The 19,410-nt window shown below is 41.7% G+C and overlaps 1 long non-coding RNA gene across 1 annotated transcript in view; it reads right to left on the bottom strand.

The window, feature by feature from the left end:
* Positions 1 to 19,410, bottom strand: part of LOC141129947 (uncharacterized) — a 101,843-nt gene that overhangs the window by 10,091 nt on the left and 72,342 nt on the right. The window contains exon 3 of the long non-coding RNA XR_012241918.1: positions 9,852 to 9,967. This is a non-coding gene — a long non-coding RNA (uncharacterized lncRNA). The remainder of the gene's footprint in view (positions 1 to 9,851; positions 9,968 to 19,410) is intronic.

Genomic DNA, 19,410 nt, shown 5'->3' with positions numbered 1-19,410 from the left:
AATTAGAAGAAAAGAGGTTTAACCTTAAACTACGTAGAGAGTTCTTTACTGTAAGAGTGGCAAGGATGTGGAATTCCCTTCCACAGGTGGTGGTCTCAGCGGGGAGCATCGATAGTTTCAAAAAACTTTTAGATAAGCACCTGAACGACCGCAACATACAGGGATATACAATGTAATACTGACATATAATCACACACATAGGTTGGACTTGATGGACTTGTGTCTTTTTTCAACCTCACCTACTATGTAACTATGTAACTATATACTAGCATATTGGTATAAGCACAGATTAATGAAAATACATTAAATTAATTGAATATTAATTAGTTGGAGTACTTCTTATTTAAATAACTCATTTTAAACCTTTAAGAGATGTTAATCAGTACCAAAATATCCACTACATCCCTGAATCATCCTTCTATTATATCATCTTATATCTGCAAGCAACATTTCCTTTTTTCAGGGATCTCTTAAACACTTTTGTTGCAACAATCGACCATACCTTTTCGTATAGGTAACTGTAAAAGTTGCATATTTTTACTGCTGCTACTAAAAGATCCTTTTTGCAGGTAGAAGGCAAATCTTTTTTTTTTTTTTTTTTCAACCACAAGAAGTATTATGCCTTTTGCACTTATTTTAAAGTCTACTGAATTTGATAAGTGGTGGGATAAATAGGTTAAAGAAATAGGATATTATAGTTTTTTTTCACAACTGATACAAAAGGTATTTTTTCAATCACTGATAGAAGAACAATGTAAGTGGATTAAGACATGTTTGGGACAAACATGGGTCTATACAAAAAACAGACAAAAAAGACTTTTTTTTTATAAAGTAAAAAAAAAAAAAAAAAAACCAACAAAAAAAAAAACAAAAACAAAGGGCAGACTCCATGGACCGCTTGGTCTTTTTTCTGCCATTGGTTTTGCAACGTGGTAGTAGTAAATTACTGTTTGTAAATATGATACACTGTACTTTACAGGATGGATCAATAACTGTATTTCCCTATTATAAAATAGTTTATTTCTGGAGTTATATCACCGCTACCCCAATTAAAGAAACTAATGTTATTATAACTACAAATATTAATACAGGACATTTCGCCAGTTATAGTGCGAGTATCAACAACACATCACAGAAACATTATCTGTGTCTATCCAGCAGCATTTTGCTGAGTTAAACAGTGGAGCCGCGGAGGGATATGTTAAAAAGAGAGGGAAATCAGCCACAGACATGAGGAGGGGGAGGATAGGGAATTGGAGGGATTACAATAGAAAGAGTGGGAAACTAAAAGGAATCTAAAAACATGGGGCATGTAGGCAGGAGAGTGGGAAAATAAAAAGAGAGGGAGGGAAGGGTGGAGAAAAGGGAGTGGGGGCCTCATTGAACAGTAAATGTGTATACTGTAAATGAATGTAAAATACTTAACCCTTTCGTCTTCCTCTAGCATCAAAGATTGGAAAAGATCATTATCTGTTTCTATAAACCTCTGACATTTCCCGCACCTCATATCTCTGTAGACAAGAGGGAATTATAGCAGATAATAACTACACTGCCTAAGAGACACTTGACTTGCCGAGATGAGCCATCAGTGATAAAACAGGCTGTATTATATACTGCTCTTACTAGCCTTATGACCAGATCATGACCTATAGATATTCATCTTAATTCTCTCATTGATCTTACATGTTATGACCTAACATACATGAGGAAACTGAGCCACAGTGTTATGAAACATATACTGTAGTAGGCCAGTCATGAATGAAAAAAGGAAAAAATAGTGTGAATGGGCTCTAAAAGAAAGTCATTTTTAATGTTTTTAAATCTGTACTATTCCTCAATAGTTACTGCCATGAAGGTCCTTGTTAAGGCACTTACTTGGGTAAGGTGGCAACGCTCTGTGTCTGCCCTTCAATTGTGCTCCTGTGCTGTCACCCTGTCTAATGAACACTACAGGTGTCTGTTTCAATATACATTAGACTACTATGGTCTACTGTTGTCCCTGGCCTTGTTAAAAACAGCTGCTACCACTAAAGCCACCACAGGAATCTTGAAAATGCAAGCATAAGTTGTGATGTGTAATTGCTGCTCTTTTTGAACATATACAATTTGATCATTGCTAGCTGGTAGTTATGCTCAAACTCGTAATTCACAATAACCATGTGTGGGATGATAAGTGATAGTCTGAGGCTCTGTTCTCACTGCTGCAACTTGAGACCTGACTTGTGAAATCCCATGTTAGTCAATGAGAGCTGTCCTAATTAGCATTACTGAAGCCGCTCCGACTTTAGAAAAGTTCCTGTGATACTTCAGGGCAACTTCTATCCAACTTGTGCCCATAGGCTTTAACCACTTGACGTCCGTGCCGAATGATGGCCACAGCGCGGACCTGAAATTCCGGGAGGCCGTCATATGACGGCCTCCCCTGTGCACACACCCCGCGCGCCCCCTGCAGGGTGCGCGTGGCGCACGCTGTGATCACCGAGTCATTGAGATTCGGGCAATCACAGATCTGAGTAAGGGGACGGGCACGGCCCCTTACCACGTGATCAACTGTCAGCCAATGACAGCTGATCACATGACGTAAACAAAAGCTCGGAAATCTTTTTTTTTTCTCCTCACGCTGACAGCGTGAGGAGAAAAAAAAGCTGATCAACTGGCTTATCTGCAAGGGACATCGGTCCTGAAGAGGAAGAGGCAATTATGCCTCATCTGTGCCCACCAGTGCCCCCTGCCAGTTCCACCTGCCATTGCCACCTTCCAGTGCCCACAGTGCCCACCAGTGCCACCTATCAATGCCCATGTGTGCCACCTATCAATGCCCACAAGCACCACCTATCAATGCCCACCAGTAGTGCCAATCAGTGCCACCTAGCAGTGCTTCTTATCAGTGTAAATGATCAGTGCCCATTATTGCCACCCATTAGTGCCCATTACTGCCACTCATCAGCGTACATCAATGAAGGAGAAAAATTACCTGTTTGCAAAATTTTATAACAAAATAAAAGAATTTTTTTTTTTTTTTAAATTCAGACTTTTTAAATTTTTTAATTAAAAAATAAAAACCGCAGAGGTGATCAAATACCACCAAAAGAAAGCTCTATTGTGGGAAAAAAAATGATAAAAATTCCATTTGGGTACAGCGTTGTATGACCGCACAATTGTCATTCAAAGTTCATCAGCGCTGAAAGCTGAAAATTGGTCTGGACAGGAGGGGGGTTTAAGTGCCCTGTAAGCAAGTGGTTAATGAAAGTGGCCTCCAATTCGTATCGTTATCTATATTGATGTGATTTGGATCCAGCATTACAGGAAGATTACCCAGGCATTCCCTGAAAGTTGCTTCAAAGTTGCTTCAAAGTCACATCAAGTTGCATCAAGTACTCAAGTTGCCAGCAAATCACCAGGATGTCACCTGGCAAAGTCGCACTGTACATCGCGCAACTTTCAGGTCGCGGCAGTGTGAACCGAGCCTGAGAACCTTGCTTTTGGTTACTTGGATTTTTCAGCATATTGGGACATCTCTGCTCTGTTCAGTAACACAGCAAGACAGAAGAGTTGTTAAGCTATCCATAAGAGCAGTAGGAGACCTGCCTGTTTGGATTTTCCAAAATGTTAATTGCTTAGACAAGATAGATCTCTGCCATTTTTTTCTCTGCACTGGTCAAAGCGTTTTTTTTGTATAGTTTTGCAAATTGAGTACACTTTTCAGTTAAGGAAAAAAATCCAGGCCTTATTACTGTGTCAATAAATATATCAAGACCATTTGTTAAAAGATTTACATGTGTATGGCCTTAGGTGATTGGAGACTCTCCAGGCAACAAGGGCAATTTATACTATAACATGTACTGTAGTTGCCCTGGTAGTAAAAATGTATGACCACGTGTCAAGCTTTAGCAACCTACCTACCGTTTCTGCGATTATAAAAATTAAAAACTGCACCTATCCCACCAGACTGCACTTATAATTGAAATATAAATTTGGGGTGGACTACTCTTTAAACCTTTAACACAAGAGGTCTGATTTACTGCTGTGTAAAGTGAGGAAGAAATAAATATGCATTCAAACATCCAATTTAAAATGTGAATAAGGGCATATTCACGTTACACTATAGTGAAACAGGTCCTGTGGCCCGATACAAAGTAGAATGCAATGTCAAGTCTGTTTATGGAGAAGCTTATATTTTATTATGGCCATGAGTCAGAAGATGATCTGCCAAATACAGTTACCACTGTATTGGACAACCTTAAAGTGATACTAAAGTCTCATTTTTTTTTAGTTAAAAATAACATACATATTATACTTACCTGCTCTGTTGCAGTGGTTTTGTACAGAGCAGCCCGGATCCTCCTCTTCTCGGGTCCCTCTTCTGTGCTCCTGGCCCCTCCCTCCTGTTGAGTGCCCCTACAGCAAGCAGCTTGGTATGAGGGCACCCAAGCCGAGCCACATCTCCCTGTGTCCATTCAGACATGAACCCACGGCCCGGCCCAGCCTCGTTTCTCTTCTCATTGGTTCACTGACTTTGATTAACAGCAGTGGGAGCCAATGGCGCTGCACTGTTGTCTCACCTAATGAGGAGGGGAGTCCCAGGCAGCTAAGAAACTCCTGCAACATCGATGGATCTAGATGGAACTCGGGTAAGTATTAGGGGGGCTGCTGCATACAGAAGGTTTTTTTTCCTTAATGCATAAAATGCATTAAGATAAAAAACATTCTGCCTTCACAACCACTTTAAGCAGCCCATAATTGGATCGGATTTCCAGTGGTTCAGCAGAGAATGGACAAATTTTGATCCATCTATGGGTGTTCCCACTCAACAGAACTCGATCTTTTGATTGATTTATGATGAACGGGGCTGCTGGAAATTATTCTCAATCCTCTGGCTCAGTGTATTCGAGCAGCGGAGGAATCCCACCATCATATTACAATAGCACAGTTGGGAGGATTTCTCCACCCAGCTCGCATGTGTGGATGGGGGAATCTATTGTTTTTTTGTTTTTTTTGTGATTCACCATAAAAAAACAACAAGGCATCTATGGCTAGCCTTAGAATGTACACTCTTCTAAGCAGGTCTCTAATCCCTATTATTCATTTTCTAAAGCCCAATTGGACACGATAAGTGCTAAAATAGATAGAAAACTACATTAAACCCATCACATTCATTTTTTTATTTGTGATTAAAGTGTTAGTTCACCTTTACTGACTTTTGCCAAAAACATTCCCTAGCATTATAGTATCCTAAATACATTAACATGCAGCACTGCACTTTGTAAAAGAATGGTTACTTTTTTAGCTGCCTATTTCATTGCCTTCCCCTCTCCGTCCTGCATATGGCAGGACTTACAGAGCGTGGGATGTGCAGCCCCAGAAACTCACAAATAAGCACTTAGTTTTGTTCCCTACCCACACATGCGCAGTCCAATCTCCCACACAGCTCAGTGTCTTGCAAGAGTGAGAGTGGACTGTGCATGCATGAGCAGGAAACAAAGCCAAGTGCTCGTTCATGATTTTATGGGGATGCTCATTCAACGCTTATTACGCCCTGCCATCTGCAGGACAGAGAGGGGAGGTCAATGAAATAAGCAGCTTAAAAAAATAAGCATTCTTTTTCAAAATTAAACACTGCATTATAAAGTGGGACTAAACCCTCCTATCCTTTACAGCAAAGGCAGTCACCATCCTAGTCTTGGTTTGTTCTACAGTTGCCATGGTGCTGTACATATGATCAATTATGACCCTTGCCATTTGATAGCTTAACAGTTCAGTTGAGATCACAGGCAACTGTGACAGTTATCACTTACAGCATGCCTTAAAGTGTAACTGTTTTGGTAATTATTAAATCGGTAGGTTTAGTTCCGCTTTAATGTACTGAGGATGCTGTAATGCTTGGGGATATTTTTTTTTTTTTTTGCAAAATTCAGTAGAGGTCAACTAACCCTTAAAACACATTCATCATGTGATTCTTGATAAACTGTTTAAGCAAAATGTACAGATAAGGGCTGTAATAAATAAACTGTAGCAAAAATAGAAGTGTAATTTAGGAAATGTCCACCCACCTCTGCAAAAACTAAAAGCCAGCAGCTACACATACTGCAGCTGCTGACTTTTAATAATCGGACCTGTCCTGGAGTCCAGAAACATTGGCACCACAGCTGATGTTTTCATCAGCTGTCGGGTGCTGCCGCCGCCATTGCGGGTAAGGGAAACCAGCAGTGTAGCATTACGGCTTCACGCCGGGTCCCTACTGCGAATGCGCGAGGCACCGCTGCGCTCTCCTGCTGGCCTGGCGGCGGAGGAAGGAGGAGGGAGAAGGGAGGAAGGAGGAGGCCACGAGCTGTGACATAATTTGCCGTGGTCGGGACTCCCAGAAGTGGGGACAGGACAGGTATTTGCTCCCCCCCCCGAAAGGTGCCAAATGTGGCATCGGAGGGGGGAGAGGAGACAAATGAGTGGAAGTTCCTCTTTTGGGTGGAACTCCGCGTTAACGTTTTCTGATCTCTACAACGCTTGATGCCTTTAAGTGCAAAAATATAAAATGACTACTGCATTACCTGATCAATAAAGAGAACTTGACAGTTTTCAGTTTTGCCAAGTTTGTCCAAAATGTATGTTCTTTTAATGCTATATTGTGACAGCACAGGTACTAACAACAAAGCATGCAATTAGTACAATAAAAAGGAGGGACCAAAAAAAAAAAAAAAAACTTTTACGTTTATTTTGTGCACTGGTTTTAGCAGTTGATTTGGATTCTGAAGTGATTTATCAAAGGTCATTAGCTGGGATTGATGCTTAATGACAGTTGCCATTGTGGACAGTAGATCTTCAAACAGTCGGTGACCTCCCTCAGCTACACCTGAGGCTGTTAGTTACCAATATTCAGCCATTATCATGTCACAATAGTCCTGTCCAGAGTATGTAATTACTGTAATGACAGCTCTCAGTGGCCACATAAGGAGGTAAAGCTACAATGTAGATAGCCAAAAGTTATAAAAATTTGCAGACTGGTTACTATTATAAATATCTGTTCTTCAATCTCTGTGTGAAATACAGTATATTTAAGAAGTGCCTATATTCATTAAGTAGGTCTTCTTGTGGAATTCAGTGTCCTCCTCACCTGTAACCTCTTTAATTACCTCAATGCATACTTTTCTGTAATTATTTTAATGGTATCTCACAAGCTGTTCTAAAATGTCAAATTAAGGTTCTTTGAAAAAGAGTAAAAAAAAATGCTAAATTTCATAATGATTATTAAATGGTATTACTATTGTCTTGGCTTAGTTGACCAGTAGTAACAAATGGCATATTGCCTCTTAAAAAATATTTAAAGCAATGAAAATGTAGTAGGGAGTTTGCAAATGCTGAGATCATTAAAAGGCAGATCTGTCTTCATTTGTTGAAATTGATAAGTGATTAGACTCTGCTGGGTTAGCGTGACCATTACTTCCTATAGAAGCCCCCTTGGCCTCTGCTACATAGAAAACTACCTGGCCCTGGGACAGGTTACTTGTGAGAAGAGAGTCAAATCTGCCACTGATATCTGTAAATATATTTACAGATATTCTATAAATCAGTGTTGTTCAATCTTCTTACAGTTAGGGCACCCTTGAAAAATATTTTCAGTATCGAGGCACCCCAGTCTAGGCCTTGGTTCACTTTACTGTGTGTCAGAACATACGCCAAATCACGCATGTCCCTGGCACACAGACAAATGTCCTGCTCTTTAGCAGGTGCACAGGGGTGCCATTAATTCAAGAATTCTCGTGCACCAAATCAGTGTGGTCTGATTTTAAAAAAGAGGTCAGGGACTTCTTTCCATGTGTTTCTGTGGTTAGGACTGCCCTACATGCATCACACAGCTGCAAAGAGGTGAACCAAGGGCTCGTTCACCCATGCGGTTGAGGGCTGGCAAAACCACACTGTTTAGTCACCTTTTACCATGATCTCACAACTGCTCCTCTTTAGTTGCAGAGGCAGCAGCCAGTGTCATACACATGTTGTGGCAGTGGCTGGAAGTATACCCTCAGGTGAATGAGGCCACCTCACAACTGTATGTATTGCACGTGGTTTCAGCAAGATGGTGCTGCTTTTATGGCTGCATAAGACCTCTTTACTGCCTGTCAAATGCAGTGGCGGCCCGTTGATTGGTGGGACGGTCAGCCGCACTTACCCCATTGCGGCTTCCCATGCTCAGCGGCGGCCTCCCATTCCCCTGCTCTCCACGGGTCTTCACGGCGGCGGCTTCCGTTTCCTCCCTCCTTCTCGCCGGCCAATCGGGAGTCTTCTCTTTTCGGCCAATCAGAAAACAGGTCTCACATCCACTTCTGATTGGCCGGATTGAGGATCAGTGTTACAACAGCGAATATTAATTCGCTGTTGTAACACCTGGGTGGGTTCATGGCACAATGCTCTGCACCACGAGCCACCCTAATTTGAAGCCTATTAGAGCCTATGGCGCTAATCAGGTGCGTCAAAAAAACACCCCTGCCGCTGTAATTCAGGAGCCCGGCATCCTGAAAGGGGCCGGACGCCTAAATATGGGCAGGCAGCGGCAGCCATGGATAGATACATGCTATGCATGAATCTATCCATTATTCATATAGGGGGTGGCAAGGATAGAGGGGGCGGTGCCCGGGCGGGCCACAACTGGTCAAATGCCTCTGAAAGCAATCGGCGCATGGATCTCTTTTCAGAGGATCTCTTTTCAGAGGAGTGGCATTCCTAGCAACTCTAAAAAAGCAAGATTAGGGGTTAAGAACAATTAATATCAATAAACTGTTTCAAATTGTCATACAGATATATATTTGAAATCAAATATTTATTATTTTTTGGCAATAACATGTTGTGGACGGATTTCTGCCAGTCACAGGCTGTGTCACACCCCTCCAGCCTGTGCCTTAAAAAGAGAGGGAAGTGAAGACTCCATTAATCTACATGTAATATCCCACCCTAATTGTGTTTAGCTGGTTAGTGGGCATGAAAGAGGAGTGGGCTGTCATTTACCACTGTGTATATGCCCACATGTGTGACTCTACAGTCACATGGGCTGCTCAGATGTGATAGGGAGGAAATGCTCAGCATAGAAACTCACTGAAAACCGAGCATGTGCAGAGTTGCCACCACAGCTGCAAAATCCCTAGCTGAATTGGGGACATGGACAGAAGGGGGAGATAGAGAACAGCAGGATCAACCAGGTTTTATGCAGAATACAGAAAAGGAATCTCATAGTGACTGAGTGAGTATGAACAGCATGTAATATACCATTTATTAATAGTTTTTTATGACGTGGGTTTCAGTGACACTTTAATTATCATATGAGCCTTTACATAGCACAGGTGCTGAATGGAGGAAAGATCATGCCTGAATGTTTAACCATCCCCCTTTCTATCTGCACCTTTATTTATGAATATAGTATTTACACAAAACTGGTAACCAAACTGTTATTAGTTATAAAATGTACAAAGATTAACGTAGACTATGGACAGATTTGACATTTTGCGCAACAGTCTCACTTTGTATAAGGCATTGGGCGCTTTAGGAGTGTTGGAGAAAAAACATTCTACCAATAATGTAAAAGGTCAGATAATATACTACTGTATAGTAGAACTAAATGAGTTTGAAATAATGGAGAGTTACTGTCAGGAACCATGAATCAGACTGAGACAGAAGTACAGTTAAATCTCACTTGTTTAATATTAATAAAAAAAGTAAACAGTGTAAACATAGTCAAAACATAGCCAGAGTTCAGGAACCGGAACAGATAGTCAGACAAGCCAAAACATCAGGAAGCCAGAGATGAGCGTAGTAGAATAGCAAGCAGAATCTGGAGCCAGAAGGAATGTCAGCCAAGCAAATCTTACCAGGAACACAGGAGAGCATCTCTAGAGATGTGATCAAGGCGAAGGCAGAGATCATCTGGTCTGGATGGCATAAGTAGACAGGACTGACGAGCAGGATATCATCAACAGGTGAGTCACTGTGAAGAGATAGAAGCTGGTAATTAGCCAACAACTGAGCAGCCAGCTCAGAGAAGGAAGGGCCGAGCCCAGCCCTGACAGGTGCCTAATGTAGTCAAGTGAAAAGACAAAAATATGGTTACACCGGGTGCATATGCAGTCCTTAACTATTATATATACATATATCAATATGTAGTATCTGAATATACCATTATTGTTCTACCCAGTGGCGGCTGGTGGTATATTTTCAGGGGGAGGCGGCAAACAATGCACCCACAGCCTTCCCCCGGTCGGTTGGTCACCAGCCTCACACTCACCCCATCTATGGTGCAGGCAGCAATTCCCTCTGGGCAGCGCCTTCCCCTGCATCCCCTCCTCTGCATCACGGCGGTCATGCCTCTCCTCCCTTCTCCTCCTAGGCCAATAGGATCGCTTCTCCTTTCAGCCAATTGGGTAACCGGTCTCAGGACCCTCTTCCTGATCCTGGTCAGGAGGAGAATCAGTCTGTCAATAGCGAATATTCATTCGCTATTGTCACACAACTGGATGGACTCAGGGCCCAGTGCTCTACGCCCTGAACCCACCCTTTTTTGAAGCCTATTAAGAGCCTCTGGCTCTAATCAAGTGCTTCAAAAAAAGAAACCCTGATTGGAATCCATGCGTCCGGTGCCCTGCATGTAGATTAGGGGGCCGGACGCATGGATAGGGGGGCGGCGCCCTTGTGCCCTGCATTACAGGCCGCCACTGGTATATAAGTAGGTTTTAAGTCAGCTTAATTCACCTGTGCCAGTTTCTCATCTAATTGGCACCCTTTAAAATTATGGACAGTCTTGAGGCATCCCATTCTAAAATGTAAAAAAGTATTCTAATAGCTTTACATAATGCAGTAACATCCACATAGGTAGGACACCCAATGCTAGAGGTGATTTATCCTTAATAAATACACTTTGGCACAATAGTACTGACTATTATTCCAATGTTTCTCTTCTCCCTCAATTTCTCTCCGTTAGTCAGCCAATGTCAGTTCAGTGCTGAGGGAGAGGAGCACAGGAGGGTCAAACAAGGATGCAGTGAAGGCAACAGACATCCTCCATATTAACTGAAGTAATTGGTTGTTAGGATGCCAGTGTCTAGAAAGGCTTTGTGTAACTAAAAGGCAGGCTTGATCCTGGGTAATGTTATATGGGACCAAGGTTTTAGGAATAGAAAAGAGAGAACCTCATCACTTCTGACTGGGGTTCCAAGGAGAAGCAACAGACACCATTAAGTAATCTTATCTGCTGAGGGGCTTAGCACTGGATTGGGTGTAGGTTGTAATGTGATGGCAGAGAGGGGTAGCTAATGGAGTTGTGTACTGTGGGAATCATAGCAAATTCTTAAGCCACGATCGGATTGCTGGCCAACATAACCGTGGACTTTTGTCTGAAGGGCGTTGGCCTAAACTTGTCTTGCATACAAACGGCAAGGAATTGTTGGCCAACAAATACGAACGTAGTGACATACTACGTTGTTTTTCAGCTCTATAGCCCACCCTTTGGGCTCCTTTTGCTAATTTCGTGATAGTAGAAGTTTCGTGAGTATTGATTTGCGCTTTTCATTTCGCACTTTTCATTTCGCACTTTTCATTTTGCGCTTTTCGTTTTGTGCTTTTCAGTTCATTTCTAAATGGCCATTCGTCAACCAGATGCAGAATCGGAGGAGATAACGTGTTATTTATTATTGGCCATGAAGTTATTGTTTTGACATTGTTTTTTTGGTTGAATAATGATTTGATTTGGTATATTTTCTATATTTTTGGATGCATAGAATGCACTTTTTGGTTAAATTCTATTGGCAGATAGCATGTCTAATTGTACTTGTTTTTTTTTTTAATGCACAATTAAAAAATTGAGAATAATACTTGGCTATGTTTTTTACTTCAAATGACAGTTTGGGAGTAGGCAGTTACATTTAAAAAAATACAATGTAAAATTAACAAGGGACACCAACATAGTTTATCTTTGATCTTAAAAACTGCAGGATAATGGTGTTGTGGTAGCTTGCCCACAAAAAAAAGCAGAATATTATTCTTGATATCACTAAAAAAAAAAAGCCTTTGAAAATTAGTTTGCAATAACTCCATCAGTATCACCAGCAAAGCAGCTTCATTATTATCTCATTAAAGAAGAAGAGAATGTGTGCTGCATTTCGAGATTTCATAATTTGCCGTGTCAAGAATGTTAATTCTCTATTGCAAGCGCTAGTTTACAAGACCGCTTCTGGCTCGTCCTTGCTTCCGAGCATGCGTGTTTAATACTTTGGACTTTTGTCCGACAGACTTGTGTAAACACGCTTGGAAAATCCGACAACAGACATTTGTCCACGGAAATTTTTAAAACCTGCGATCTAACATTTGTCCGAGGAAAATTCGACAACAATTGTCTCATGGAGCATACACAAGGTCGGATTTTCCGCCAACAGCCTGTCATCACACATTTCCCGTTGGAAAATCAGATCGTGTGTACGTAAGTGTCTAAATCATTTTCATTAAAACATAGGGGATTTACTAAAGGCAAATAGGCTGTTTACTTTGCAAGAGAAGTTGTACTTATCAAGGAAATTTCCCCAGAGCTTAGTGAATGTGGTGAAAATCACTTTGCAAAGAATGTCCAATCATGTGCAAGGAAAAAAAAAAAAACTTTTTTGTTTGCACATGATTGGATGATGGAAGTCAGCAGAGCTTCAGTTCATTTACTAAGCTCTGGGGATAATTTCCTTGCAAAGTGAACAGTCTATTTGCCTTTAGTAAATCAACCCCATATCCTAGACAAGAAGCAATATTGCCCCTCAAAGAAATGGAGCACTAAGGGATCCAGACTGTCCATTTACAGAGTCCCTCTTCATTCTATGCACACCATCCTTGTATATATAATAAAACAGGTGCTATTCTCAAATGTGGTTCGGCAAAAATCAACAGACAATATAACATTCATCTACACTTTGTGTAAACTTAGTCCATATCAGATCATCAAATTTATCCAAAAATCATTAAGGATATTATAAATCCAATATTTATTCTGTTATATGTTTCTGGAACCCGACTGAATGCTTGCAAGATGATAGGTGTGGTAAATAGACTTATAAACACAAACTGATGTAATGGTGCCTATAGACTTGTATAGGTAGATTAGTTTTGTGTGTAGCTGTCAACGTGTGTATCAGGTTGTTTGAAAAAGACTGTTTGTAAATCCCACTGAGAACTTGTGGGTTGAATAGCTAATATGAAGTTTTTGCAGCGTGCCTGTGCTTGTATGTCCCACAGAAACTCATCCTCCCCAAGATAACCCATCTGCATGCTGACTCAGAGACTCTGCCCTTCTCTGTTGCATAAAGTACAGCCTTCATGTCCTGATACTGTGCTGCCTAATGTCATTCCATCCCCACATTGCACACAGACCAGGTATCCAGCTTCATCACTGTGCTGTACTGTTTCAGTATAGTCAATTATTACATTAACCACTTCAATACGGGGCACTTAGACACCCTCCTGCCCAGACCAATTTTCAGCTTTCAGCGCTGTCGCAGTTTAAATGACAATTGCGCGGTCATACAACACTGTACCCAAACTAAATTTTTATCATTTTGTTCCCACAAATAGAGCTTTCTTTTGGTGGTATTTGATCACCTCTGCGGTTTTTATTTTTTGCTAAACAAATAAAAAAAAGACCGAAAGTTTTGAAAAAAATAAAAGTTTTGCTTTTGTTTCTGTTAAAAAAATTTGTAAATAAGTACGTTTTCTCTTTCACTGATGGGCACTGATAAGGCAGCACTGATGGGTGGCACTGATATGCAGCACTGATGGGCATTGATGGGCACTCATGGGTGGCACTGATAGGTGGCACTGATGGGCACTCATGGGTGGCACTGGCTGGCACTGATAGGCAACACTGATGGGCACTGAAAGGCGGCACTGCTGGGCACTGATAGGGTGGCACTGATAGGCACTGATAGGTGGCACTGCTGGGCACTGATACGTGGCACTGATGGGCACTGATACGCAGCACTGATATGCGGCACTGATAGGCATCCCTGGTGGCACTGGCAGTGGTAGGCATTGGAGCGGGCACTGATTGGCATCTGCCTGGGCACAGATTGGCAGATGCCTGGGCACATATTGGTATTTCCCTGGTGGTCTAGGGGGCATACCTGTTGGTCCATGTGGTGGCTATCCTGGTGGTCCTGGGCGGCTTCCCTGGTGGTCCTGGGTAGGATCCAAGGGGGGGCTGTGCTGATAAACAATCAGCACAGACCCCCCCTGTCAGGAGAGCAGCCGATCGGCTCTCCTCTACTCGCGTCTGTCAGATGCGAGTGAGGAAAAGCCAATCATCGGCTCTTCCTATTTACATCGTGATCAGCCGGGATCGGACACGGCTGATCACGTGGTAAAGAGTCTCCGTCAGAGACTCTTTACCTAGATCGGTGTTGCAGGGTGTCAGACTGACACCCCGCAACAACGATCGCCATGATGCGCGTCCCCGGGGGCGCGCAGCGGCTCAATTTCCTGATCACGTCAGATCACGACGGTCAGGGGTATCAAACCACTTTGCCGCCGTCATTTTGTAAGAGGGCGGGCGACAAGTGGTTAAAGGTGTTGTGTGAACCATCAAGGTTTTTCACCTTAATGCATTCTATGCATTAAGGTGAAAAACCTCCTGTGCTGCAGCTGCCCCCCAGAGCCCCCCCTTTACTTACCTGAACCCGATCGTTCCAGTGACGAGGACGAGCACAGCAGCTCCAGCCGGTGTCTCGGGTCCTCATTGGAAAGATTGATAGCCGCAGGAGCCATTGACTCCTGCTGCTGTCAATCAAATCCAATGACGCAGGAGCCAGGGGGCGGGACTGGGTCCTGCTGTCTGTGTCAATGGATGCAGCAGCAGGACACAGGAGCGCGGCCACATGGGTGCCCCCAGGAAAAACGCTTCTCTGTCAGGGCACTCAAGAAAAAGGAGGAGCCAGGAGCGCCGCAGAGGGACCCCAGAAGAGGAGAATTGGGGCCCCTCTGTGCAAAACCCTTGCACAGATGAGGTAAGTATGACATGTTTGTCTTTTAAAAAAAAACAAAAAACGAGACTTTACAACCCCTTAAAGTCAATTCACTTTTATTTAATTTCCCAACACAAAACTGTTATAGGGCGTACACACGGTCGGACTTTGTTCGGACATTCCGACAACAAAATCCTAGGATTTTTTCCGACGGATGTTGGCTCAAACTTGTCTTGCATACACACGGTCACACAAAGTTGTCGGAAAATCCGATCGTTCTGAACGCGGTGACGTAAAACACGTACGTCGGGACTATAAACGGGGCAGTGGCCAATATCTTTCATCTCTTTATTTATTCTGAGCATGCGTGGCACTTTGTCCGTCAGATTTGTGTACACACGATCGGAATTTCCGACAACAGATTTTGTTGTCGGAAAATTTTATCTCCTGCTCTCCAACTTTGTGTGTCGGAAAATCCGATGGAAAATGTCCGATGGAGCCCGCACACGGTCGGAATTTCCAACAACACGCTCCGATCGGACATTTTCCATCGGAAAATCCGACCGTGTGCACGGGGCATATGGGAGGTAAAAAAAAGTGCAGAACAATTCTGATTTTTTTCTTTTTCAGATGGAGCCCATTCAATAATGTATTTGTGGCCACATTCAATTTTTCCTTTTTTTCCATCTTCTGCAGCATTGAAAAATCTGACTGGTTGTTTGAAGGAAATCAGACTGTCTTAAGGTTTTTTCCTTAGGTACTTTTTGATATATGATGATTTTTAATTATTTTATCAATAAAATGGTACAGACACGAGTGGTAACGTAAAGCAGCAATCAGATATCAGATGTCAGGATCCTGGCCATGCTTAGGAATCTTTCACATCTAGGTGTATCCTTTTCTTACCATATGTGGGTGAAGGGACAACCATAACCCCTTGGTAAAAATATATTTTTTTAAATATCAATAGAGTTTACTTCCCTTATTTTATGACGTAACTTCAAGTTTGGGCAGCCGAGCAATCCATGCATCACCGTGGTTATCTGTACTACATACTTGGGACTACAAGTTCCTTAATGCCTCCCACACTTTATGACTTGCACAGGCCTGAAAAAAAGGCTGTAGATGTCTTCACACAATGGGGTGGATTTACTAAAGGCAAATATACTGTGCACTTTGCAAAGTGCAGTTGCACTCTGCAAGTGCAGTTGCTCCAGAGCTTAGTAAATGAGCAGAAGCTCTGCTGACTTCCATCATCCAATTATGTGCAAGAAAAAATGCTGTTTTTCCTTGCACGTGATTGGGTACTTTTTGCAAAGTGAAGGTTTAAGTAATTTACCAAGCTCTGGAGCAACTGCACTTGCAGAGTCTATTTGAATTTAGTAAATCAACCCCAATGCGTCAGCATGTACACCCGTAGTTGAAGATGGAGGCAAAAAGAGGAGGGTGACAACACTGTGGGATTTTGTTTTCTAAAACTCGAAAGTGCACAATCTGGTGCAGCTTTGCATGGTAGCCAATCACCTTCTAACATCAGCTTTTGACAATAAAACCTGAAAGTTAATTGGTTTCTATGCAGAGCTGCACCAGATTTTGCACTCTCTAGTAAATCAACCCCAATATGACGTAAGGCAAAGCAGCGCAGAAAATATGAGTGTATGCGGAATAAAAAAAAATCTAGGATTTCATGTTAAAAGTATCATAAAGAAGAATGGCCCAACAGCCTTAAAAATCATTTGCACAACTTTTCAATATGACCTAATATGACTCTGTTTTTGTGGCATATTACAAAATATATTGCATTAAATATATATATCTATATATATAGATATATATATATCTATATATATAGATATATATATCTATATATATATCTCTATATACATAGAGATATATATATAGATATATATATATATTTTTTTTATGTGATAGGTATCATGATTGCTTAGTAAGATACGACAGTGCTGTCAATGTGCACAAGGCAGCTTAAAGACTGGTATTGGGCACTGCAGAATGCATTCACAAGTAACAGCAGATACAATTGTGTGCTTGTCATGACCAAAGTGTGGATGTATGCACTTGCACACTGTGTTACCCTTAACAAAGCATCAACTGTGTTTTTTTTACTTTCAGTGATTTTTGACAGTTAGGATTAGTGACTGTTAGTGATATTATGCACACATCATGCCATATTTTCCTACAGAAAAAAATGCATGCTATGTGGCTGTCCAACATAAGATAACCGCAGATATTCCATTTTGATTCTATGTATGGCATCACTAATTTGGCCTACATTTAGAGGATGTATGTGCTGCTTAGTGAACCCAATTTCTTATAGAACTAGCCATACACACACTTTGCACGTGTGCTGATACATCTCTTAGGTCTTTATATGTTAGGTATATGAATGCTATTTGAATTGTGATCACAGACATGTTTTTTTTCAGCTATATTACTTAGTGCAAGTGAGTGACTGGACATTTTCTGTAACCCTCCTCTAGTTGTGTCAGTTTACCCCATGTTGGCACTATATGTGTGTAATGTTTGCATTTTTTTTGGTAGATATATAAATATCTCAAATTATGATTCATCAGTCCAGAGCACCTGCTCTCATTTTTCTGCACCCCATGTCCTATTTCTTTGTGCATAGTTGAGTCTCTTAGCTTTGTTTCCATATCAGGGGAATGGCTTTTTGGCTGCAAATCTTCTAGGAAGACCACTTCTGGCCAGACTTCTCTGGATAGTAGATGGGTGTACTAGGAATGCTTTATTGTTAGGAATGCATTCCATAAGGATATTGGTCAGAAAAATTGGTCAGAAAAAAGGCTGATGTGCAGGTATAACTTGTGAGAAAAGTATGCTCTATTCTGGATAAATAATTTTTTATTTATGGGTGACATGTTATCTGCTAAGATGTCCCCACTGGTTTCTGACAGTTCTGTACTGATGGCACTGCTGGACATCTTCGGATGTCGAAGGGAAGTAAGCATGGTGTGTCTTTTATCTGCTGCATTAAGTTTTTTTTTGGCCACCTACTCCATCTACGATCTGCAATGTTGCCCGCTTCTTTGTGCTTCTTCAAAAGAACTTGAAAAGCACATCTTGAAACCCCAGTCTTTGACATATTTGCCTGGGAGAGACCTTGTTGATGCAGTATAACTACCTTGTGTCTTGTTACTCTGCTCAGTCTTGCGAGGGTGTATGACCTTTGGTATGAAACTCTCTTCCGCAACCTCACCTTAGTAGTAGAGTTTGGCTGTTCCTCACCCAATTTTAAGCCTCTTACGCAGCTGTTAATGACTGTGTTTCAATCTACATATGAAATTGATGATCATTAGCATATGCTTGGTGTAGTTGGTTAACCATATACCTGACTCTAATCCTAGAAAATCCCTGAGTTTTGTGCAATTGTACAAAGTGTGTAAGTGTAAGAATTGATGCTGGTTTGAAGCCAATAGGTAGTAACACCAAATATTGATTTGATTTAGATTTTTCTTCTGTTGGCGCACTTTGTATTTTGCAAATTGCTAAAAATAAACAGTTAAGTATATATTTTTAAAAGCATTCTTACCTTACAGCATTTCTTTACACCTGCCTACAACTTCTACACAGTACTGTATATACCACCGATCAGCCATAACATTATGACCACTGACAGGTAAAGTGAATGTCATTGACTTTTTCTTTCTAATGGCGCCTGGAAAGGGGGGGGATATATTAGACTTCAAGTGAACATGTTTTCCCTGAAGTTGATGCATTGAAAGCAGAAAGAATGGGCATGCATAAGGATTTGAGTAACTTTGACAGGGGTCAAATTGTAATGGTCAAAGCATCTCCAAAGATGCAGTTCTTGTGGGATGTTCTGTGTGGTCAGGAGCTACCAAAAGTGGCCCAAGGATAGAAAACTGGTGACAGGGTCATTTGCGGCCAAGGGACATTGATGCACTTGGGGAGCAAAGTCTGACCCTTGTAATCTTATCCAATAGAAAAGCTATGGTAGCTCAAATTGCTGAAAAAGTTAACGCTGATTTCAATAGAAAGGTGTGTGAACTTACAGTGCGTAACAGTTTGTTGTGTATGGGCTGCGTAGCCTTTGCTGACCCATGTCCACAGCCAAAAGTGCCTAAAATGGGCACATGAGCATCAGAACTGGACCATGGAGCAATGGAAGATGGTGGCCTGGTCGGAAGAATTCAAGAATGATGTGGAACACAGCAAAGAGTAAGAGAACTTGACTTAGCCTCCAAATTCTCCAGACCTCAATCCAGTTGAGCATCTGTGGTCTAATTCATGGAGGCCCATATCGCCATTTACAGGACTTAAAGCAGAACTTCACCCTAAAGGGGACATTCTGCTTTATGTCCTCCCCCTCTACTACATTTAGCATATTACATTTTTTTGGGAGGGGCAGGTACCATACTGAGTGAATGAGCCCTTTAAT

This window comes from Aquarana catesbeiana, linkage group LG02 (assembly GCF_042186555.1).
Source record: "Aquarana catesbeiana isolate 2022-GZ linkage group LG02, ASM4218655v1, whole genome shotgun sequence".
Taxonomy (NCBI): Eukaryota; Metazoa; Chordata; class Amphibia; order Anura; family Ranidae; genus Aquarana; species Aquarana catesbeiana.
This window is presented reverse-complemented; position numbering and strand designations above follow the sequence as displayed.